This window comes from Pseudonaja textilis, chromosome 7 (genome assembly GCF_049901715.1).
Source record: "Pseudonaja textilis isolate UNSWEBS1 chromosome 7, rPseTex1.2, whole genome shotgun sequence".
Classification (NCBI taxonomy): domain Eukaryota; kingdom Metazoa; phylum Chordata; class Lepidosauria; order Squamata; family Elapidae; genus Pseudonaja; species Pseudonaja textilis.
In genome coordinates this window covers 12,560,465-12,585,372 of record NC_141996.1, presented here as the reverse complement: position 1 = coordinate 12,585,372, position 24,908 = coordinate 12,560,465, and positions in this window count along the sequence as shown.

Sequence of the window (24,908 nt, the reverse complement as noted above, 5' to 3'; positions counted from 1 at the left end):
TAAACGCCTCCAGTTTGGCGTTAGTGTAGCCCCAGGTATTTTCCAATCACTAATGGAAAGAATTCTCCAAGGTCTCCCTGGCATAGTCCCATATTTTGATGATATTTTGGTCTCAGCTATGGACAGGCCCCAACTCATCCAGAGAGTCAGAGCAGTGTTAGAAAAGTTCAGACAGCATGGCCTCAAACTCAAACGGGAGAAGTGCACCATCGCCACTAGACAGGTGGACTTTCTAGGATACAGGTTAGACGCCTCAGGCATCCATCCAGTGGAATCAAAAGTAAAGGCCATCCACGAGGCACCCACACCTACTAACAAAACTGAGCTACAAGCCTTTCTGGGGTTATTAAATTTCTACGCTTCGTTCCTCCCACACAAAGCATCAGTCGCTGAACCTTTGCACAGACTATTAGATAAGGACACACCATGGCACTGGGGGCCCAAAGAAACTCATGCATTTAAAGTGGTCAAATCTCTACTCACCTCAGAGGCCGTTTTAATCCAATTTGACCAATGCCTCCCCTTGGTACTAGCCGCTGACGCATCCCCTTTTGGGATTGGAGCTGTCCTAAGTCACAGACTTCCCAATGGCTCCGAGGCACCAATTGCCTTTTTCTCGAGAACTTTCTCAATGACTGAAAGAAACTACAGCCAGATTGACAAAGAGGCCCTGGCTGCAGTGGCGGCAGTTAAAAAATTCCACGAATTTCTCTTCGGGCACCATTTCGAACTCATTACTGATCACAAACCGCTTTTAGGACTTTTATCGGGGGACAAGCAAACTCCACAGGTACTGTCACCCAGGATGACCAGATGGACCTTATTCCTGGCGGCTTACTCGTACAAATTAGTCTATCGCCCCGGTAAGAATTTGAGCCACGCAGATGCCCTCAGCCGCTGCCCCTTACCAGCCCCAGTCGAGGACCCAGCTCCTGTGCACGCAATCTTTGAAGTCAACGAACTCAAGCTGCCAGTGACTGCAGATGACATCGCGGCACATTCCAAAAAGGACAAAATAATCGCCCAGGTTCTGGACTGGGTGGGGAGGGGGTGGCCGGAAACAAAGTGTTCAGTTGATTTTACCCCATTTAAAACACGTCAGCAGGAACTGTCGAAACTCCAAGGATGCCTGTTGTGGGGTACCAGAGTCGTCATCCCAACCACCCTTCGCATGCCCATCTTGAAGGTGCTGCACGAGGGCCATCCGGGCATCGTGCGGATGAAGGCGTTGGCTCGCAGTTACGTCTGGTGGCCCGGGATGGATGACCAGATCGCCAAGTGGGTAAGCTCCTGCCAACCCTGTCAAGAGTCCAGGGCAGCCCCGCCAGCCGCCACACCCACCAAGTGGGAATGTGCCAATGCCCCATGGTCACGTCTACACATCGACCTGGCAGGGCCGGTGCATGGCAAAACTTTCTTGGTGGTCGTGGACTCCTATTCTAAATGGATAGATGTGGCCTTACTTCCCACGACCACCACCCAGGCAGTTGTTAAAGCCCTGACCCGTTTTTTTGTGACTCATGGGCTCCCTGACACACTGGTTTCCGACAATGGGCCCCAGTTCACATCATGTGAATTTAGTAGGTACGTCACCAATTTGGGCATCAGACACGTCCTCACGGCCCCCTTTCACCCTGCTAGCAACGGGATGGCGGAGAGAGCAGTCAGGTCAGCTAAGGAGGCACTGGCCAGGTTCGGCCAAGAGGACTGGCACTCTAAGTTGTCTCGCTTCCTCCTCAGCCAGCATACAACACCTTGCACGAGTACGAATAAATCCCCGGCCGAACTTTTAATGGGGAGACGCCTGAGGACTACTTTAGACAGGCTGCACCCCCACTACTGCCCAGACACCCCATTGGGGTCTGACAGCCAGGTCAGAGACTTTGCTTTACAGGACCAAGTGTTTGCGAGAAACTACGCAGGGGATCCGTTGTGGGTACCAGGGCAGGTCATGGCTGTCACGGGCCCAAGATCCTACCGGGTTCAATTGGAGGATGGTCGCGTGTGGCGGAGGCACCTGGACCAATTGAGGAGGCGACAGAGCGGTCTGACCAGCACAGAGCCGAATCCACCTGACAGCCTTCAAGTTCCCCACCAGGGTCCAGTTGGAAACTTCCTGAGGGACCAGACATTCCCCATAGAGCAGAGGGAACCAAGGGTAGACCCGGACTGCCAGCCTGAGTCTCCGCCTCAACCACCCAGTGGGGTCACCAGTCATTCGGGCCAAGACTGTTTGCCGAGCCAGCCCGAACGAGAGGAGTCATGCCAGTTCCAAGATCCTGCACCAAGCCAAGTTCATACCCCGACGACCTCTGAGCCCTGCTCCATGGACTTGATGCCCACCGGCAGTTCCCCTGAGCTACGACGTTCCGGTCGCCAGCGCAGGCCACCGACATACCTCGAGGACTATGCATGTTCCCAGCCAGGGGGAAGGGGTGTTATGTCTTTGGGACTGGTTGGAGTTCCCAACCAGGTCCGCTGTTTGAGCGGGAGCACCAGCAGCTCCCATTGGTTGGCTCCGTTTGACAGTCGGCTATAAAAGCCGGCTGTCGGGCAGAGCCAGCCATTGTTCGCTTGCAGTCTGCCTGTTAGCTGGGCAGACGCGACAACCCTTTATTCCCCAGAATAAAGACTGTTACTTATATGCTCTGGTCTAAGCCTCTCATTACCATCACTCTACAACACTTTCCTTTCCCTCTGGATCTTTCATGACCTCCAATAAAAGCCATTGCTTCCTTTTGATTATTTATTGACCCTGCAAAGAAAGTGTTCCATTGTTTCAATCTTGCCTTCAGTTTCCAGTTGGGTGAATGCTGGGAATCATAAGCACTTCTGGTCCTAATAACGTAGCCCCTTTCATCTGGGTGCATCATCATGAATTACTTGTACAAAAAAAAAAATTAAGGGACCCCAAGCCTGGCTGTCTTGCCAAATGGTCAATAACTAAATGTTTTTTTTAATAACGATATTTACAAGATAATTTGCAATAAAAATCCAAAATGGTATACCGTTTTTATGGGACAATAGACATCCAAAAGAGCAATGAAGCAATTATGGCTGGGCAGTTCGCCATCAGAGACAACATCCAGATAGATAGATAGATAGATAGATAGATAGATAGATAGATAGATAGATAGATAGATAGATAGATAGATAGATAGATAGATAGATAGATAGATAGATAGATAGATAGAGAGAGAGAGAGAAAGGTAAGAAGAGAGAGATAAGGTAGGTAGGTAGATGTAGGTAGAGATAGGGTAGGAATGTAGGTAGGACGGTAAGGAGAGAGATAAGATGGATAGATAGATAGATAGATAGATAGATAGATAGATAGATAGATAGATAGATAGATAGATAGATAGATTGATAGATAGACAGATGATAGATAGATATGATAGATGGATGGATGGATGGATGGATGGATGGATGGATGGATGGATGGATGGATGGATGGATGGATGGATATAGACAGATAAGAGAGAGAGAGGAACTTAAAGAGCAGGCAGAAATTGGAATAGCAGGGAATAAAACTGGATTGGTGGACAAATTCAGAAGATATAAAAAAGACAGTGAGAAATTTGGAATAGATAATGCAATACAAAAACTAGATAAAATCTTGATTAGCCCAGACTAGAAATTATTATCAAAGTTATATAAACATTTATTAGAATTTGAAAGAGCAAAAGAAATTGTGAAAGGAACGATGATTGCATGGGGTGGGAACGTTGGAAATACTACTGATCTGGAAGAATGGAACATGAATTATAAAATAACAAAATTGGCGGCATATAAGGAAAACCAGCATAAAATGTTCTATCATTGGCATTTGGCACCTTCAAGGCTGACTAAGATTTACCCAAACTTAAAACCAAATTGTTGGAAGCATGGACAATAGCAAGGTACCTTCTTTCATTCTTGGTGGACATGCCCCAAAGCGAAATAATACTGGAAAATTATTCAAACGTGGTTAGAAGAGTTAACTAAAAACAAAACTGATTTTGTCCCGGAATTATTCCTCTTAGGAATAATAAAAAATCTATAATAGAAAGATAAAATATCTTATATTACATATATTAACAGCAACAAGAATTTCATATGCTCAGTACTGGAAGGAAAATATACCATCTAGCAAGAAAGCAGGCGCTAGAACAAGATACAGAATTGGGAGACAGTTTGTAAACCTCAGCAGCAGAAGTGGCAGTGGACTTACTTTGGGTCCAGGGTCCAGTTTGTGGCATTACTCTCCAGGGTACTGTTTCTAGTATTGTAATATTGTGGGTAGTATGTGATAAGTGCTTGTGAGTGTTGTGTAGAGACACCTGTGCTGTTGATGGCTTGTACACGTTCACAAAATTGGATATAATGAAAAGAACCTATGTTGTTGATCATCTAAGATTTTATTGGTTACAGTTCTTTCTCCAGGTGTTCTGCCAAGCCATAATCAAATGCAAACCTCTTGCAGTTAAAGAATGGCCAAAATAATTATGATATTATACTGTATTTATATATTATACGTGTGTCCTTGGTACTCCCTTACTCCCTCTTAGTCCAACCCACCTCACAAGAATTAAAAGAAGAAAAGGAGTGCTATGTATGTTCAACATCTTGAGTTATTTATAAAAACTGATAAAAGTGGGATAAAAATCTATTAAACATAATCTTGCCAGGAAACTTCTGAATCAGGTTTACGTCAAGGGGGAGTTGATTGTCAACATTTTGAATGTTTTCCCCCCTCATGTTTGACTCTGGATGGTCCCAACTTTAAATGTTCTCAGATAAGGTAAAAAGAATATAGCTGTCATGCCCTTGGTAGAGTCAGACTCTGAGGGAGAGGAGGAACAGCGGACAGGGAGTGGAGGTGTGGCTCCGGAGGTTGTGGAGGAGGCTGGGCAGCGGCCATCTGGGCAGTCAGAGGAAGAACCAGGCCCATCCCCTCTTCATCCTAGGACACACAGGGAGGAATGAAGAAGGAAACAACTTGGCTTACAAGAGAGGAAGCAGCCATGATCCTCCTCATTGGTTGCAGCTGGGGAGGATAGTATATAAGAGAGACGGTTAAATCCAGCATTGCCAGAAGCAAAGCATATTTTATTTGGGGCTGAAGTTATCTTGGTTGGCGTCCTTCCAACGACTGTGACTTGTTATCTCCTTGCAGTTGGTAATTACTTATCCTGATCTGTTGTGGAATTTCCTTCATTGTAGTTGTTTTTGTTTGTTTGTTTATTTCACCTCTATCTGCCCATTAAGTTCTGACTGTATTGCTCTCTTCTGAAGACTATTTTTGAATAAGTTTTAACTCCAACTGAGAATTATTGAACAGTGGGGCCAAGTTGGAGGCATTAAAGGACATTTATTTACGTTTTGGATTTTGTTACATTTGTGTACACTCCAGGTCATCACAATAACTCTGTTCTCACTCTTAGCTGCCCTTTGTTAGTTATCCTTTTCAGAATCCATATGTTACTATGGCCTACTTGTATCAGTGTGGGTTTAATTGAAAAGCTGCATGTATATCTCTTCCCCAAGGGAATGTAACTGATATTTAATCATAGAGGAATTAAAACACTACAGAAACTTCTTTCTCTCTGCGGGGATCAGAAACTGCAAGAGAAGGTGCTGTTCTGTAACGGATGGTCCCCAACCTTTTTGGTTTGACACAGGGGTGTCAAACTCAAGGCCTGCAGGCTGAATCTGGCCCTAGGGGTGTTTAGATCTGGCCTGCGGGGGCCACCCTGAAAACAGCAAAGGACCAGCCCACAGTGCCTCTGCCAGTGAAAATGGAGTTCAGGAGGGCTCCTCCCAAGCTCCATTTTCACTGGCAGAGAGTTGCAAGAGGCCGTCCCAGCCAAAAACAGAGCTCGGGAGCCCATGTTTGCTTGGCAGAGTTCTCGGGCCACCACAGGCACCCCTGACATGAGTGATGTCAAGCTGGCCACACCCACTTTGAGCACACCCACCCTGGCCCCCCAAGGTCAAACACAAACTCGATGCAGCCTTCAATGAAATCAAGTTTGACACCCTTACTTTAGTGGTTTCAGTGGGGAAGCGGGTTTACATGCACAACCGAAATCAAATGAAGCTTCATGCACTCACCGGCTGCTTTGGTGGCTCAGTCCCCAATGGGCGGGGTGGGGGGGGATTCTACAGGTTCACACCTATTCGCTAGAACTGGTTGTTAACATTCTAAGCAGTTCAGAGAACTGGTTGTTAGAAGAAATTACTGGCCTAATCCTGTAAGGAAGGCAGGAAGGAAACATTCTGGGGTTGCTTACAGAAACTGCCTCTCTGTTAACCATTTTTACATTCTTGGCAGGACTAGACTTCCTGTCTCAGGAACTTCTCTGGAGTTTTTTTCCCCTCCTTTGCTTTGCTTGTGTGGAATGACCATTCAAAGTTACAATGGCACTGAAAAAAAGTGACTTATAACCATTTTTCACACTTATGACTATTGTAGCATCCCCACAGTCACGAGAGGCCAGGCGAGGAGATGCGTGCCTCGACGTGAGTGATGTTGAGTTGCCCATGCCCAGCCAGTCACATTACCATCAAGCCATGCCCACCAACTAAGCCACGCCCACAGAACCGGTTGTTAAAAAAATTGAATCCCACCCCTGCCAATGGGCCAGGGCCCAGTAGCGGTCCACGGCCCAGCTGTTGAGGATTCTTGTTACAATGGGAAGGGCCAGAGGAATGCTGTCCCACATACACTTATTTTAAGTGGTCAGAGCAGGCAGAAGGGATTGCTATTACTAGTATAAAAACCATGGGCAGCATCTTTCAAATCACTGTCGGATTAAGGCCTCCTTTTATAAACTGTGAGGCACTCTCTATTTCTCAGGTGGGAGACAGTCATAAAGGCAGTTGCGGCAAACCAAATTAACCTAGGCCTATGGGGGCAAAAAATATCATTTAGTGACATTTACAAACTAGACAATATCTGGCGAAATTGTGGTTGGCAGGTGGTGGCTGGCGGGAAAAGCTATTTAATGTATTTATTTACCTTCATTGCTCTGAAGAATGAGAGAGAGAGAGAGAGAGCGTCTTTTCGATGATGTCTCTTCCTTAAAGTGGTTTGGCTGTGTCATTTGCAAACTTTATCAAAGCAATTGCTCACCAGTCGTTGGCAAAAGGAGAAACCCAGCAGCCTCCACTGAGCACGGTTTGAGCACTTTGTCTCTGTTTATGACTGACAAGAGTTTCTGTCTTCCTAAAGAGCTGGCAAAATGGAAAAAGCAATCACTGTCTATTGTTTTGCTTTCGATTACTTGGCTAAGACGTTTCCTTGGCTGCGGGAGACATTCTGTCTTTTCCTCTTAAGGAAGAAGTGAAAATGGTGGTAAGGAGGTGGGTAGTGGGTGATAGAAGGCGGGGATAGGATAGGAGAACACAGATCATGTTCTTTTCTCCTCTGGATTAGAGTAGAAGACCCCCAAGGTCCCTTCCAACCTTATGCCTCTATGATTGTATCTTTTAATGCAGGACTCGCAAACCCCCAGGCCACAGCTCAATACTGGAACTAGGCCACAGAAGTGGAGGGTAAACACATGTACAGATGCAACTCCATTTGTGCAAGCAGCAAGCAAATGCACATGTGCAGCTCCATTTGTGCAAGCGGTGCGGGTGTGTGTGTGTGCCCACCATTCGTGCAAAGGGAGCTTCCTCCAAACCCCCCACCAATCTGCAAAGCAGGAAAGGTTAGGGGACACTGTTTTAATGTCTTAATTCACAGCTTCCCAGTTTTTTTTTCCCTTCATTACCCAAAACCACTTACCAGAAAGTCTTAAAGAACTTCAAGGTAAAAGTCCCTTCCTTCGTCGTAAAAGTTCCTTCCTTCAGCACTGCATTGTTGGGAGAGTGTCCCCGAGTCCCTTTTCTTTCGAGCCCAGAAAAGAGCGCAAGCAATCAAAATGCAAGAGCAGCTTCTAGAAAGGAGGTTTCTCTCTTTATTTCCAAAAACAATACATGTAATGCTGGGGACAGCCAGCAACTGATTGACACATCAGCGATATGTTTTTTATAGGAATTTGAGACCTTTGTGAAGGAAATGCGAGTGTGACATACGATTTTATGAACAGAGGAACTTGGAGGAAATATTTTGCTTATTTATATTTATCTCTTTTATGATCAGAAAAGATCTCCCTCGTTAGGCATATGGTTTTTGTCTTGTCTTTTATGGGTGTGAGAAGCATGGGTGTTAAATTCCCATGCCTTTTAAATGCGGATTGGCTATTGTACTGCACAACTTCAAACAAATGAATTAGTCACTGTAATTCAAGGGCTGTTTTGTCTTAATAGAAATAGTTTGAGAGGTTTTCAAATATGTTTTAGTACATGTGGCAATCTTTAAGTCAAATTAAAAGGCCCTGTTGGGATGGATAATGGGCTGTTATTTTATTACTCAAAGAAAAACCACTTTTATTCTATTCTGAGTAATTTACCCAGGTTTCAAAAGCACTACCTTAGCTGAAAGTCACAGAGGAATCCTTGGTGTTTTCTGAGCTTGTTCGTTTTCTTGTAGATGTTTCATTACCCAAACTAGACAACATCATCAGTGCTACTGCTAGAGAGCACCAAGGACCCCTCATTTCAACCCTGAGTTACAAATATAGAGTAAAGTAGAGTGGAGTGGAGTGGAATGGAATAGAATAGAATAGAATAGAATAGAATAGAATAGAATAGAATACTTTATTGGCCAAGTGTGATTGGACACACAAGGAATTTGTCCTGGGGCAAATACTCTCAGTGTACATAAAAGAAAAGATATATTCGTCAAGAGTCAAGAATCATCAGGTACAACTTTTAATAACAGTCATAAGGTACAATCAGCAATCAAATCCTACTAGGAAACAGTCAATATAAATCGTAAGGATACAAGCGACAACGTTACAGTCATACAGTCACAAGTGGGAGGGGATGGGTGATAAGGAGTGATGAGAAGATTAATAGTAATAGTAGTGCAGACTTGTAAATAGTTGGACAGTGTTGAGAGAATTGTTTGTTTAGCAGAGCGAAGGTGTTCAGGAAAAACCTGTTCTTGTGTCTAGCTATTCTGATATTCTCCTTTCCTGAAAGAAATTGTCACTTGATTATTCTTATTCATAAGTGAAGCTGCAGCCCCTCTTTTTTTTACTTCTGGGTTGGACAGATCTCCAACTTCAAACTGTATCTGAATTTATGTGAATCCTGCCACAACTTGAGCCTTTAAACAAAACAATCCTTGATTCCATTTCTTGAGAAACATATAGTTTACTAAAAGTCAAGTGATATGCAGTAAAGCAAAACCAGAATTGAGGTTCATGCGCCAAATCCCTTGGTATAACTTTTCCCTCCCAGACATTTCCTATTGCTGGTTTCCTCCATTGTCCAATCAATTTTAAAATAGATGTTTTTGAAACAGTCACTCTTGCAGCTGCATTCTTCTCCCAGGAGAATGGCCTTGAAGACTCGACTCTGAGAGGCATCCTTCATTCCATTAGTTTCACTTTCCCCCCAAGTATCTACCTTCCCCCCAAGGTCCATTGCAGACTGGCATTGGACAAATCATGAAGCACAGGATGTGAAGTGGCACTTCTGACAATTTATCACATGTCTGATGGGCAGAAGAGGAGTATTTCTCTAAGGTTTGGGGATGGCTCAGTAGTTAAAGATGCTGATCTTGTCAGCTGGAGAGCTGATAGCCCACGTTTGAGATCCAAGTTCTGTGCAATAGGGTGAAGCTCCTATTCCTTGCCCCACCTCCTGCCCACTTAGCAGTTTGAAAGCATGCAAATGCAAGTAGATTAATAGGTACCACTTTTAAAAAGGAACAAACAGTTACATATGGTGAAATACTGAATGAAAAGGGTGAACTTAAATCTATGCAAAAACTAGAGGAACAAGGTATGAAGATGAATTGGTTTTCCTATGCACAAATACATTCAAGGTATGATAAAGATTCTAAAACAGAAGGTTTCTATGATAAATCGACTGACTTAGATAAGATTTTGACAGGTACTGATTAAAAGGTGATTAAAAAATTGCATGGATATTTATTAGAAATTAAACTAGAAGAAGAACAAGTTAAAGAAACTATGATTGCTTGGGGGAAGAATTTTGGATATGGATTGATTTAGAGAAATGGCAAAAATTGTGGTCTCAAAATTATAAAATGACAATGTCAACAGCATATAAAGAAAATTTGTATAAGGTGTTTTACAGGTGGCATTTCCCCCCGACAAGAATAGCAAGAATGTTCAAGAATAAATCTGAAAAATATTGGAAATGTCATCAGACACCTGGCTCATATTACCATATGTGGTGGACTTGTGCGGATGCCAAAAAATACTGGACTAAAATCCACATGTGGTTGGAGAAAATGATGAAAAAACATATAGACTTGAAACCAGAGATATTTTTATTGGGAATTTTACGTGAAATATATAGCAAAGACTTGAAATACCTGATTGTAAATGTATTATCAGCAGCTAGGATTGTATTTGCTAAAAACTGGAAAAATGGGAAGATACCATCACAGGAGGAAATAATTAAGAAAATATTGGAATGTGCTGAAATGAGTAGATTGACATTTGAAATTAGAGAACAAGAGGATAAACAATTTTATAAAATGTTCCGGACTAGCAGGCTCGAAAGCCCGCAACTCTGATTGGCCCGCGAATAACCGATCGTGATTGGTCGCCGCAGACTGATGCGATTGGCTAGTAAACGGGCTGCCACGATTGGCCCAGCCAAGAGCGGCAAACTCAAATCGCCTTCATTGGCTGCCTAGCCGCAGCCAGCCCTATATAAGGGGCTGCTGCGGCTGGGATGCTTTGCTCAGATCTGAAGTCACTAATAAAGAGCTGTTGTTGTTATCTGAGTCTTGCCTCCGTTCTTGAACCATCCTCCCAGATCTAACACTGGCGACGAGGATGGGATGCGGAGGCAATGAAGTCTACTGATTTTGAACTAGCAGAAGGAGCATGTGGCTGACAGAGCGCAACGACGGCGACATGGCCAGCAGCGCTATACCACCCGCCCCATTTGATCCAGCTAGCGAGGACTGGGACTCATATATGGACAGGTTTCAAATGTTCCTAGAGTCCAACAATCTAAAAGATGCCACGCCCAGCAAGAAACGAGCCATTTTTCTAACCCATTGTGGACCAGCCATTTTTAAGATGGCTAAAGCATTAGCGAAACCAGCTGAAGTTAAAACGATGGATTGGGACACCCTTGCTCCCATCCTGCGCAACCATTACGCCCCAGCAGTACCAACTCTCATTCGCAGACATGAGTTCTATCAGAGGGACCAGCGTGAAGGTGAGAGTGTTGGGGATTTTGTGGCAGACCTGAGGAACCTGGGCAGTTTATGTGGCTTTGCCAATCTCGAAGAAGCCATGAGAGACCGAATCGTCCTTGGCCTTAGAGATCCAACTTTCCAGAGCAAGATCATGGCCAAGGGAGACATCTCGCTTGCAGATTCCGTAGCAGATGCCACCGCAGCTGAAGCCACTCGTAAATCAGCAGCACAAATGCGCCGAACCAGCGGAACCAACCGCCAACCCACCAACGAAGCTGGGAAACCTTCAGACAAGTACACATCGACCACCCATCATGAAGATGTCGAGTCATCCTCAGACAGCGAGAAGGAAGAAGTCCACAGGCTCCGGTCAGAACGTGAGCAACGGGACCAGCAGGGTCGTAAACCCAACTACCAATGCGCCAGATGCAGGGGAAACCATCCTCGATCCGAATGCAGATTCTTAGACGACATGTGTTGTTTTTGCGAAAAACGAGGGCATATTGCGAAAGTATGCAGAAACAAAAGAAATTCCAGCCCCAGACGGAGAGGGGGCAGCCCGAAAAGGAATGATGGCAACTCCACCACGCAGAGGGACCGCCCTAGCAACCAGTGGAACCAGTACAGCAGACCCCAAAGGTTTAATGGCACACCCGATGAGAAGAGGCTCATCAAACCATCACCATCGCCACGCTTCATCGCTAGATGCTAAAAAAATCCGTGTAAAGGTCACCATCGAAAATAAACCTTGCATCATGGAAGTCGACTCTGGGTCCTCACTATCCATGGTATCCTGGAAAACGCTCAAGCAACTGATTCCCAACATCCGACGCCAAGACCTCAGCAGTCAGAGACTCATACTGAAAGATTATCAAGGCAACCGGATTCCAGTCGCAGGTACCTGCCATTTCCAGGTCTCTTTCAAGGGACATAATGCAATTCTACCACTCACCATTGTAGACAGAGACCGGCCAAGTCTATTGGGCCTTCAGTGGTTCGCGCCATTAGGAATCGGAATGGCTGGCATCCATCATACTGAAGACGATGACTGGGAGGCAGCCCTCGTCCACGATTTCTGAGAAGTGTTCAGCGAAAACTTAGGCAAGTACAAGGGGTCCCCTATTTCGTTTAATCTTCGCCCTGACATTGCGCCCATTCACCTAAAGCCACGCCGAGTTCCCTTCGCTCTCAAACCCAAAATTGATGAGCAACTGGACAAATTAATTGCACAAGGCGTGTTAGAACCCATTGACCACGCCCGATGGGAGACACCAATTGTCACCCCCATAAAGCCTGACAGGTCCTTGAGAATCTGTGGTGACTACAAGGCCACCCTCAATCACGCACTGCAGCAGAGCGCCTATCCGGTACCAGTCGTTCACACATCTCCTGCATTCACTGGGGGTGGCAGAATATTCACAAAATTAGATCTGGCCCAAGCGTATCAACAGCTGCCAGTTGATTCCAAAACTGCAGAAGCCCAAACTATAGTCACACATTGTGGTGCATTCAAATGCAACAGGCTCCAGTTTGGAGTAAGCGTAGCCCCAGGCATTTTTCAAAGCCTTATGGAGAGACTATTACAAGGTATAAAAGGGGTCGTGCCCTATTTTGATGATGTATTAATAGCAGCCCCAACAAAAAGTCGATTAGAGAAATGCCTCAGAACAGTCCTACAGAGGTTCAAAGATGCTGGCCTCAAGGTTAAGAAGGAAAAGTGCAAGCTATGCACAGAAAGGGTGGAGTTTCTTGGCTACCTTCTTGGCAAACAAGGAATCCACCCTACAGAAAAGAAATTGGCAGCTATCAAAAACGCTCCAAGACCCAAAAACAAAACTGACCTCCAAGCCTTCCTGGGACTTATTAATTTTTATAACATCTTCCTACCCCAGAAGGAGACTGTTGCTGAGCCCCTTCATAGACTACTCGATAAAAGGGCCTCCTGGATTTGGGGACGTCGGGAGGAACATGCCTTCCAGCAAGTAAAAGGCCTCATTACCTCTGATGCAGTGCTAATTCAATATAACGAGACACTCCCCTTGACTGTTACTTGTGATGCCTCACCATTTGGGGTGGGGGCCATCCTGAGCCATGTCCTACCAAACGGCTCAGAGGCACCAATTGCATTTTTTTTCAAGAACTCTGTCAAAACCAGAAAGAAACTATAGCCACTTAGATAAGGAAGCCCTTGCTATTGTCTCTGCGATTAAAAGGTTTCATGAATATGTATATGGGAGACCATTTTCTATTATCACGGATCATAAGCCACTACTTGGCATTCTGGCGGGCAACAAACCTACCCCACACATTCTCTCCCCCAGAATGACACGATGGTCGGAATTCCTAGCTGCCTACGACTATCAACTAAAATATCGCCCAGGGAAATCTATTCCTCATGCTGATGCCTTGAGCCGCTCGCCACTACCCGAGCCACAGGAAGACCCAGCTCCCACACTCCCAGTACTACAAATTGAGACAATTCCCTCACCTCCACTAACGGCCCAGGACATCTCCTTTGAAACCAAAAGAGACTCTTGTTTGGCATGAGTTCTTGGTTGGGTGGAGAGGGGATGGCCAGAATACAAACCCAAGGAAACCTTTAAGCCATTCAAAAACAGACAGACAGAACTTTTCTCACAAAGAGGGTGTGTTTTATGGGGAGACCGAGTCGTCATACCAACTAAACTACAAAAAAAAGTCCTACAAATGCTACACGATGGACACCCGGGCATTGTGCGTATGAAAGCGCTGGCAAGAAGTTACGCCTGGTGGCCGGGTATGGACAAACAAATTGAATCCTGGGTCGCCTCTTGTAACAGATGCCAGGAAAACCACTCAGCCCCACCAAAAGCTCCACCAGCAGAATGGGAAACACCCAGGGGTCCTTGGTCACGCATTCATATTGACTTTGCGGGACCTACTAGAGGCCACACTTTCCTAATAACTGTGGATGTGTATTCTAACTGGCTCGAGGTCAATAAAATGAAAACAACCACTACAGAGGCAGTCATCAAGAAATTGAACAGACTCTTTGCCACACACGGCCTTCCTGATGTCCTGGTTTCTGACAATGGGCTCCAATTTACTGCCTTACCCTTTGAACAATACCTAGCTGAATGGGGCATCCGACACGCACTCACATCGCTGTCTCATCCAGCGGCAAATGGTAGGGCTGAACGAATGGTTCAGTTCACAAAGAAAACCCTACAGAAAATGGAACAAGGTAATATCCACGATAAAGTCACTAGAATGCTGCTTCTTCAACACATCACACCTAACAGCACGACTAACAGGAGCCCAGCTGAACTCCTGATGGCCAGGAAACTCAGGTCGCCTCTAGACCGCTTGCACCCTGCCTACACCCCGGAAAAGGCCCTGGGTTCCAGCAGCAAGCATCGTGCCTTTAAGGTAGGAGACCTTGTATTTGCAAAAAAAATTTTCTGGGGATCCCCTCTGGATTCCTGCTCAAATAACTCAAGTCACGGGTCCCCGCTCCTACCGTCTACTGACCACTGATGGCAGAGCGTGGAAATGCCATATTGACCAGCTACGCTCCAGACTGACCACAACTTCCATCCCTGACCCCAGCCTCGACACCAGGGGGGGAGGGGAAGCCATGATCCCGGAAATAAAACCAACACCTGTTCATTCAGAACTAACCCCGAGATCACCACACCATGGAGTGCAATACCCACCAGCTGTAGTTGAACCTGGGCAGACTAACACCACCAAGAAACAGCAGACAAGCAGGTTCAGCGAGCCCGGGGAGCCATAGCGGTAGCAATGAAGCTGAGGACTCAAGCACCCCAGGGGCATCAGAGGAGAGTCCCAACCATGGCACCGGTTCACCGTTCCAGCTAGATCCAGCTAACAGTCCATCTGAACCCGAATTTGAACATGGACAATTGGAATTGCGTAAGTCGGGTAGACAGGTACGAAGACCTGCCTACCTACAAGACTATATAACTCCACCCCTTAAACGGAACTGAGAGGGGAGGGGTGTTCCGGACTAGCAGGCTCAAAAGCCTGCAACTGTGATTGGCCCGCAAATAACCGATCGTAATTGGTCGCCACAGACTGATGCAATTGGCTAGTAAACGGGCTGCCGCGATTGGCCCAGCCAAGAGCAGCAAACTCAAATCGCCTTCATTGGCTGCCTAGCCGCAGCTAGCCCTATATAAGGGGCTGCTGCGGCTGGGATGCTTTGCTCAGAACTGAAGTCACTAATAAAGAGCTGTTGTTGTTAGGATCTGAGTCTTGCCTCCGTTCTTGAACCACCCTCCCAGATCTAACATAAAATTTGGGATCTTTTCTTATCAATGGTTAAATAACAAGGTACAGTAATGAAATATGTAGATTTCTAGAAAATAATAAATATATAAAGATGTACTTTTTTATTATAAGTACAAAATGATTTTAGGATAGATTTGGGATGATAATATGAACTGTTATACAATAAATTAAGTAAATTATGGTTATCTTGTAAAACATGAATGAATAAAAGTATAGTCAAATGATTGATTAATAATGATACTTAGGTATTTAGTTTTTGATTGATAATATGAGATTATATGTAATGTAATTGTAATGGAAGACTATGAAATGGAAGCACAAAACAATCTGTAAATCAACCGGCACACTGTATGTACACCTATGAAAGACAGCTTGATGTTTTTATGTTTTGTTTGTTTATGTTTGTTTTTTAAAACCAATAAAAAAATTTAAAAAATAGGTACCACTTTTGTGCGAAAGTAAGAGCATTCTGTGTGCCTTTGGCATATAGCCATGCTGGCCACATGACTACAGACAATGTCTTCAGACAATGCTGGCTTCCTCAGGCAAGAAACAGAGGTGAGCATCACCTCCTAGAATTGGACATGACTAGGCAGAGGAAACCTTTACCTTTTTATTGTTCTTCCTATAATATAGAAACCTGAGGGAATTCAGCTCTTATAGGAATATTTCTATTGTTTAGGTAACTAAGATAATGTAACTTCAAAATTGGCTTGATGAGAGAGGGGGGAGAAGGAGGGGAAGAGAGGGAAGTGAGAGAGAGATGAGAGAGAAATGAGAGAGAGAGATGAGAGAGAGAGAGATGAGAGAGAGAGATGAGAGAGAGAAAGAGACAAGAGAGAGAGAAATGAGAGAGATGAGAGAAAGAGAGGGAGAGAGACGAGAGAGAGAGAAACAGAGAGAGAGAGAGAGAAGAAAGAGGAGAGAGAGATGAGTGAAAGAGAGAAAGAGAGAGAAGCTGATACCCTCAAAATACTTCATTTTAGCTCAAACTGAAGAGAGGTGGAGGTCTTAAAACAAGATTTGGTGTAAATCTAAAGTATTATTCTGAATTTTTGAAGTTTCTCAAACAATAGCTATTTGGCCTGGCATTTGATCTCAAAAAGTCTCTAGGTAAACATTTCCTCCTGATGTCTCCTATTGGGATTAAATGGAAATGTGAGAAGCCAGGGAGGTTACAGATGACTGGCAAGATGACTATACAATGCAAACAACTGTAGGATTGATTGATGAAACACAGGCGCAGGCAGCCTTTAAATCTCTCACAAGAATCTGCCCCTCCATCCATAAGCATTTCACCTCCATTCTCTTTTTTTCCTTTCTTTTGAAGAAGAACATCAAAAACCATTTGCTTTCCATCCAATGGAATGAGAATGCCACAAAATTGATTTTTATCTAGTTAAGTGGATGCTGGAGAAAATATATATATACATTCCAAAGGGGGAAAGTGCATAAAAGTTTTGTTCTTTGCAGATAAAAAAACGAAATATAAAAACCAATGGTTTTTCTTTCTTTCTTTCTTCTTTTTCCTTTTTGCTAGTTCACTTTCCCTTGGGCATTATAAGTGAGCTAAGCAAATCGGCTGAAAATCTTCTTAGTTCATATCAGAAGTGATCTTCTGATTCTTGACCCCCCTCTGTTTATCTCCTGTGTTGCAAAATCTCTCTAAAAAAGGAATGATCATAATTAAAATATTTACTAATTGCAACAAAATAGAACTGCAACAACCTAGGTCATTCCCATAAATCACATATTTTGGACCAGAAATAAAACTGCCATCCCAATGATATCACAGTAAATCTTTGTGCCTGAATGCCAGGAAGACTGTTGACACTTGCAAACATGATACACTCCTACCTCGTTCTATAGCTTCTTCAAAATCCCCAGGCCTTTGCCACAGCTTGCTGGGGCATCTGTAATGTCACAGAAGAAAGAGAGGCGGCGGCGGAGGAGGAGGAGGAGGAGGAGGAGGAGGAGCTCAAAGGTACTTTTTCAAAAGGCAACTAGGCTGTGTTTTTCTTGAGGATGAAGAACAAAGCATTTGGTTTCTCATCCAAGAAACTTCATCAGTTGTGATAGCGGGAGGGGGAGGAAGGGGGATGGAAAGATAGGTAGTGACAGTTGAGACTGGATATTCTCTTTGAAACCAATGATCACGTCTATCCAAAATGTGGAGTTTGCTGTCTTCAAAAGAGTGGCCTTTTTTCAAAGGCAGATGGATTGCTGAAACTTGCCCTGATCTGCTATATTGCACCATGAGCTTGTGAAATGGTTGTTTTGTTTCACCCATGCACAGATCTGCATGTCTCGCTGCATTGTATTGCACATATCACCTTGCTCGGTTTGTGTCGGGGTGTTTTATCCTTGGGGTGGACAAACTTCTGCCTTAGTGCATCCTTTGGTTTAAAGGGCACGTGGATATTGTGTTGGTCCACCTTTTGGATAGAGAGGATCATTGGTTTGAAAGAGGGGCAAAGAGGCCAATTAGGTTAACGTTGAGCAGCCCCCTTTCAATAGAGGGGAGGGACGGATAAGATACCACCTATTTCCAGTCTGGAAGAAATGTCCATCTGGGTTCAGTTCCAAGTGGGAAGAAAGACACTGGAAACATGAAGATTGCTTGGAAAAATGGTTTAGCGGTAGACAGCAGGACTACATGATTTGAGGTCCTGGGCAAAAAAATGCACATGAGTGAGGGAGGGAGGGAGATTTATAACCTCTGCTGGGCTTTGAACTTGCTTCCTGTTCCTGTGGCAAGAAATGTATCCTGATTGGTTGTCAGACTTCCCAGGTGCCATGTGGTGAGATGGGTAGAGGGCTAATCCTATCATGTCCTGAGGGCCATGTCTTCATCCCATCACCCTGGAGCTGAAGGGGCAGGGAGCTGCAGGAAGCTGCTTTGTCTTTAAAAACATGTTTCTCCTTTTCTCATCCAGGAAAATATAATATTCTGCCTTTTCAATATTTCCTAGAATATTTCATTCTTCTAGGAGAGGGGTGGGTGCTGACTTTCTACAATATAATGCAGCCCTTGCAACAGTCCCAAGAAGATTCCACAACCAACTGCACCCTGATCAGATGGCCCTGAAGGCACAGATAAACCTAGTGATGGGAATCAAAATAATTTACTACCAGTTCTGTGGACGTAGCTTGGTGGGCGTGGCAGGGGAAGGATACTGTAAAATCTCCAGTCAGGGGTGGCATTTGCTGGTTCTCCGAACTACTCAAAATTTTTGCTACCAGTTCTCCAGAACTGGTCAGAATCTGCTGAATGCCACCTCTGGATAAACCCCCAAGTGGCCTCAAGAGCTCTCAGGGAAAATACTAATGACCAGATGACTGTAAAGAAATACAATCCTTACATCCCCCACCCATCATCCTATCAGAAGGATAGTTCCATCCCCCCACCATGCAATCTCCACTGTTAGTATCTATCCTTCCATCTGCTCTACCCCAACTGATGAAGTTTCTGGGTTGAAAAATGAAACATTTTATTCTTCTTCCTCAAAGGAAAAAAAAAAAAACAGTTCAGTTGCCTTTTGAAAAAGCACCTTTGAAACAACTGTGTTCTGACCTAGGCTTTACAAAAATCACAAAGCAGACTCCTCATTCCGACAAAACCCCTTTTTATTAGGCTTATGTGAATCCCTATCATTCCCATCCAGCAAAGTCCCAGAAAACAGTCTTTCAAGAGCGATATACAACCACAGACCTTTATCAGGCTTGGAGAGTTGCCAGGCCAGATAGCTTCTAAGTGCAGCACTGTACCAGAAAATATTTGGCAAGGAGTCAGGAACAAATCTTCACCCTAATTAAATGAACTAATTGTTTCCTGCAAACACCACTCCCCTTTCACTCCTCTTTATTCCCACGGGAGGGGACATTCATCGTCCGCCTGTGCTTTTACTCCCGAGTTGACCCTTGTTCCTTAACTGTTCCCTTCTCCTGGCAGCTCTGTGCATGCACACATCAGGAACAGGCTCCAGCTGTTCTTCTGCCCCACTGATCTCCAACTCTCAAGGCATCTGATAACTGTTGGACGGCCCTGCCCTACACTGCCTCCTACACAGAGCACTCATCAGAGCCTTCCCCAGACTACAGGACTAGCCCATGTTCCTCCCCAACCTCCTCACTGTCTGAGTCTGCCACGAGCTCTGCTGGCTGCTGGCGGGCCACAACAAACTGTGACCTGGATAACTGAGACTCTCCACAGACAGGAGGATGAGGAGCTTTTAAATATAGGGATGGACCTGTTAATAACATGAACCTTTTCTTTAAGTTTTAAAAAATTGCACACAAATCTTCCAAAAAGGAAAAAAGCTACCACTTCAGCCTTACTTTTTCTGATGACACCCATAGATCACCAGCATTTTTTCTGCAAGCCTCGGAGGCTGCACTTTAAGAAACGGAGAAGAAAAGTGCAGCCCCAGGCAGAAAAAAGAAGCTCCCTGCCTTGCTTTATTGATTAGACAAAAATAGAGATTAGGAAGCGGGGGGGCATGGATGCGGACACAGGTGTAAAAATGGACTTCGGTTAACATTGCCTTTGCACGCTTCCCGTGGCTTTCATGAATGCCGACAAGCCTTTTTTAAAATATAGCACAAATTCTGTTGCTGCTGCACAAGTTCATTTAATAGATTAGGAATAGCAATTTGGGCTTTGGGACACCCCATTCCAGAAGCAGCGAGTTCAATGTGCATTTTAACTATATTAGATGTATTCCCATAAATGAAGTCTCTCTGCTATTGAAGGCAACTTCATTATGTTAGGTGATTTTTATCGGTTCCCTTTAGGGTGAGGAACAAATGCTAATAGTTGTAATTTAATATGAAACTTACTGAAGCAAGGACAATTGTGCTGAACCTCAAATGAAGCATTGCAGAAGGGGGTGTCCATTTTCAAAGGATCAAATATAAAAACGAACATCAAGTACTTGGAGAGATTAGCAACAGGGAGATACATTCAAATCAGCCTGGAAGGCTTTCCATTGTTTTAATTTAATTCTTAAATAAAATGATCAGGAGCCCAGAAATTTTGCATTAAAATATATTGTTTTTCAACAAGGCATGGTTGATTTCGAGTTAATCAGAGATAAACCACAGAGAACCATGCAACAATTCCATAAAATATAGATGTTTTTTAAAGACTACCTAGAAACTACATGCTGCTGTAATACCCTGTATCCTCAGGAGTGGGATTTGGCTGGTTTGGGCTGATTCAGGCGAACCAGATGTTAAATTTACATCTGGTTCACTGAACCAGTAGTTGAACCGACCAACTGCCCCCCCCAACCCTGCCCACCTCTCCCAGGAGTCTCTATGTGGCTTGTTTTGGATGCAGGTAAGTGCAGAGTCCACGCAGAGGCTCTGGGAGGGTGAAAAACGGGTCTCCCAGAAGTTCCATAAGTCCAAAAACAGGCCTGTTTCTGGCTTCCAGAGGGCATCTGGAGCCCAGGACAGGCCATTTTCGCCCTCCCAGAAGCCTGAGGGAAGCCTCCGGACTCTGGGGAAGGCAAAAAACAGCCCTCCGGGAAGTTCCACCATGGCCACGGCCACCCAGCAACCAGGCAGAGAGCCAGTTGTTGGGATTTTTGAATCCCACTCTTGTGTATCCTCCCATGAAATGTAATCATTGGAAGAATCTAAATGGACGACAATTCAAATCAGAGCTGAGGACAATACGATTGCAATAGCAATAGCTCTTAGACCACTTCATAGTGCTTTATAGCACTCTCTGGGCGCTTTACAATGTCAGCATATTGTCCCTAACAATTTGGGTGCTCATTTTACTGACTTCAGAAGAATGAGTCGACCTTGAGTTCCATCAGAATCAAACTCCAGGCTGTGGGCAGAGTTTGCTTGAAATACTGCACTGCCCCACAATGGTTTTTTTCTCATCAAGAGATAATTTGGGAGGAAGCCTAAGACCAAAAATGGGTAGAGTTTTAATGTAATGGTTTCTGAGTAGAACCTCCCAGTATAATTTTTCCTCTAACAGACCATATGTGCTCATCCAAAGTTTTTTTAACTGCCTTCCCATTGTTATTAAATAATAATACCATGACTTTTCCAGAACAATATTGCCAAATTTCACAATCAACCATTTGGAAGTAATTTCAAATTATCTGGAAGAACTTTGAATAGAACTTTTCCTACCAGATCCCTTTTTGTTTATCATTCTTGGCACTCCCACGGAACTAAGCACTGCTCTTGTGAAATGAGGAATAGTAATAATTACTTTTTTTAATGTAGCTTTCCTTTTTTTCATGCCACATCCAGAAATTTACGCCTCTTTTTTTCAGGTCCATTGTCCCTGAGCAAATAGTTTTTCTTTATTTATTTTATTTATTGGATTTGGAAGGCCACCTAATCATCACCCGACACAGGGCAACATACAAAGAGAGTTAAAAGCACAATATAACCAGCAGAATAAAAGCAAAAATAATAGACTTCTTCCTGGGGAATACAAAACTTTTTAGAAGAAAACCGTAAAATACCAGCAGACTCACTATTAACCTGTTTCCGGGCATCTTAGAAAAGTCTGGTTTTTTTTAAAAAAAAAGAGCCTTTGTGGAGAATTGGATGGTTTGGGCCATGCAAACTTCAAAAGAAATGCTCTTCTTGTTATTTTTCAGATTTTCACCAAGAGAGAAGAGGTATGGTGGCTCAGTGAATCAATAACACTGGAGACAGTCTCAGCTCCAGGGGTTCGAGCCCAAGGACTGCGTAGCAGGGTGTGCTTTTGTTACTTGCTTCAACTTCTGTCCACCTAACAGTTTAAAAGCATGTTCTGTGCAAGTAGATAGATAGGTACCACTTTGGTGGGGAGAAAAGCTGGTGTTCTTTGCAGGCAGGCAGATTCCTGAACCTTCCCAGTTGCGTTGCCTATTTGCAAGGCAGCTCCAGGAAGGGAGCAGACCTTGGGTAAATGTTGCAGGAAGATGTTGTCTCATCTTTCTCTCTGGTGCGAAACCAGTTCCCCTTCCTGTGGTGCACCTTGGGAAGTATGTAAGCATGTCCTATAATTGTTATGCCCCCATCGGAGTCTGAATCTGAGGAGGAAGACAAATAGCTGACAGGGAGTGAGTGAGTGGCTCCGTTGGCTGTGGAGGAAACTGGGGAAGGGCAAAGTCAGGATGGGCAGAGCAGGGGAGAGGTAGAACAGGGGAGAGGGCGTTCAGAGGAAGACCAAGGCCCACCCCCTCTTCATCCTAGGGCACGCAGGGAAGAACGGAGAAGAGAGCAAGGTGGGTTGCATGGTTTGCAGGGGAGGAAAGGGCCCTGATTCCCTTCACAAGGCACACCTGGGGATGAAGTTGTCGGGAACAAATATTGAGTGTGTTGTGTTTCTTGTGTTGCCTGCTGTTATTTGAGTTCCTGGCATCCTCCCAACTGGTCTGATTTACTGCCTTGTTACTTCATTTCTGGAACTCAGTATCTTGCTCTGCCAGACTTATTGCTTTATTTTGCCTTTTGGATTTATAATTTAAAGTTTTCAGTTTACAACGTTTGGACTGGAATATCTGCAGCCAAAGGCTGGTGCAGGTTTGTGGGGAAGTTTTTCTCCAGACTGGAAGGTAACTGGGTCATTGGTGGCAAAGTTGGAGCTAATAAAGGAAGTCATTCTTATTCTCAGGCTGTGTTGCCTTTGTGCCGTGCCCTGGATCATCACAATAACAGGGCTGTTTCATTACTCAAGTACTGTGACTAGCACTGATGATGTTACCTAGTTTGGGTAGTGAAATGTCTGAAAGAAAACAAGCAAGCTCAGAGAGCACCAAGGACCCCTCTCTAATGATAGTAACCAGGGCAGAGATGGATACTAGTAAATTCTATCCATATTGCTCTTCGTACAAAGACAGAGTCTGTTTTAGCGGATTACTTTTACATTCTTACCAAAAGCAGCCCTGAGAGATCCCAGTTGAAAACATAGTATTAACAAGGTAAGACTCTTTAATGTTTTGCTTTATCAGCCAGTAGTCAGAATCAGAATCATAATAGAACTGGAAGGGAAGAGGTCTTTTAGTCCAATCCCTTGGCTCAAGCAGAAGACACTACACCATTTCAGACAAGTGGCTGTCCAGTCTCTTCTTTAAAACCTCCAGTAATGAAGCATCCACAACTTCTAAAGTCAAGCTGTTCCAATGGCTATTGTCTTCATTGGTGGGAAGTTTCTCCTTGATTAGTTTCCATCCATTGTTTCTTGTCTCGCCTTCTGGTGCTTTGGAAAATAAATTGACCCCCTCCTCTTTGTGGCAGTCTCTCAAATACTGGAATATTGCTATCATGTCCTCTTTTCTCTAGACTAGCCAAACCCAAATCCTGCAAACACTCTTCTTGATATCTCCACACCCGCATCCTATCGGAACATAATATGTATAGGTAAAGGTAAAGGTTCCCCTCGCACATACAAGCTAGTTGTTACTGGCTCTAGAGGGCGGTGCTCATCTCCGTTACAAAGTTGAAGAACCAGTGCTGTACGAAGACGTCTCCGTGGTCATGTGGCCGGCATGACTAAACACCGAAGGCGCATGGAACACTGTTACCTTCCTACCAAAGTGGCCCCTATTTTTCTACTTGCATTTTTACATGCTTTCGAACTGCTAGGTTAGCAGAAGCTGGCACAAGTAATGGGAACTCACTCCATTACGCGGTGCTAAGAATTCAAACCACTGAACTGCCAGCCTTTCTGATTGATAAGTTCAGCATCTTAGCCCCTGAGCCACTGCACTCCTGACAGAATATGTGTAGACCTACATTTATACTTTGTTCTTGCTTTTAAATCCAGACTCCAAACTCCAGTGGTGGAGTTTCCATCCTGAAAGACATCAAGAAAAATTATCATTGTTATTTTTTAATATTACTATAAAGCAGAGGGAAGTCAATTAGGTCTAGCTTCTAATGAGCTTCACAAATCATGTTGATGGCAATGGCCTCATCTAGCATCAGTCTAGCCTAAAATCTACCATTCAGAAAGATGAAGTGTGTTGACACCCTTGTGTTAGAAGCACTGAAGCTGCTTGCTGAGGCAATTAATTTTTACACGTACTGTGGTGAAGGCACGAAAGACTTCTGAAGCCCTTAGGCCAGTTAGAGGCTCTTTAGGGCAGAGAGAGAGAAAGAGAGAGAGAAATAGAAAGTCAACTAGATCTTATGCTTTTATACAATCCAATTTTTAATAAATTCAGCAAATCTGAATCTGTCAAATAGCTAGAAAATTGCGCAAAAGGTCCCACAGAGCTTAGATTCCCTGACTTTTCCTCCCCCCACACCCCCAAAATATTGTGTGTGTTTCCTTCTTATAAATAGCACTTAGACTTATATACTGCTTTATAGT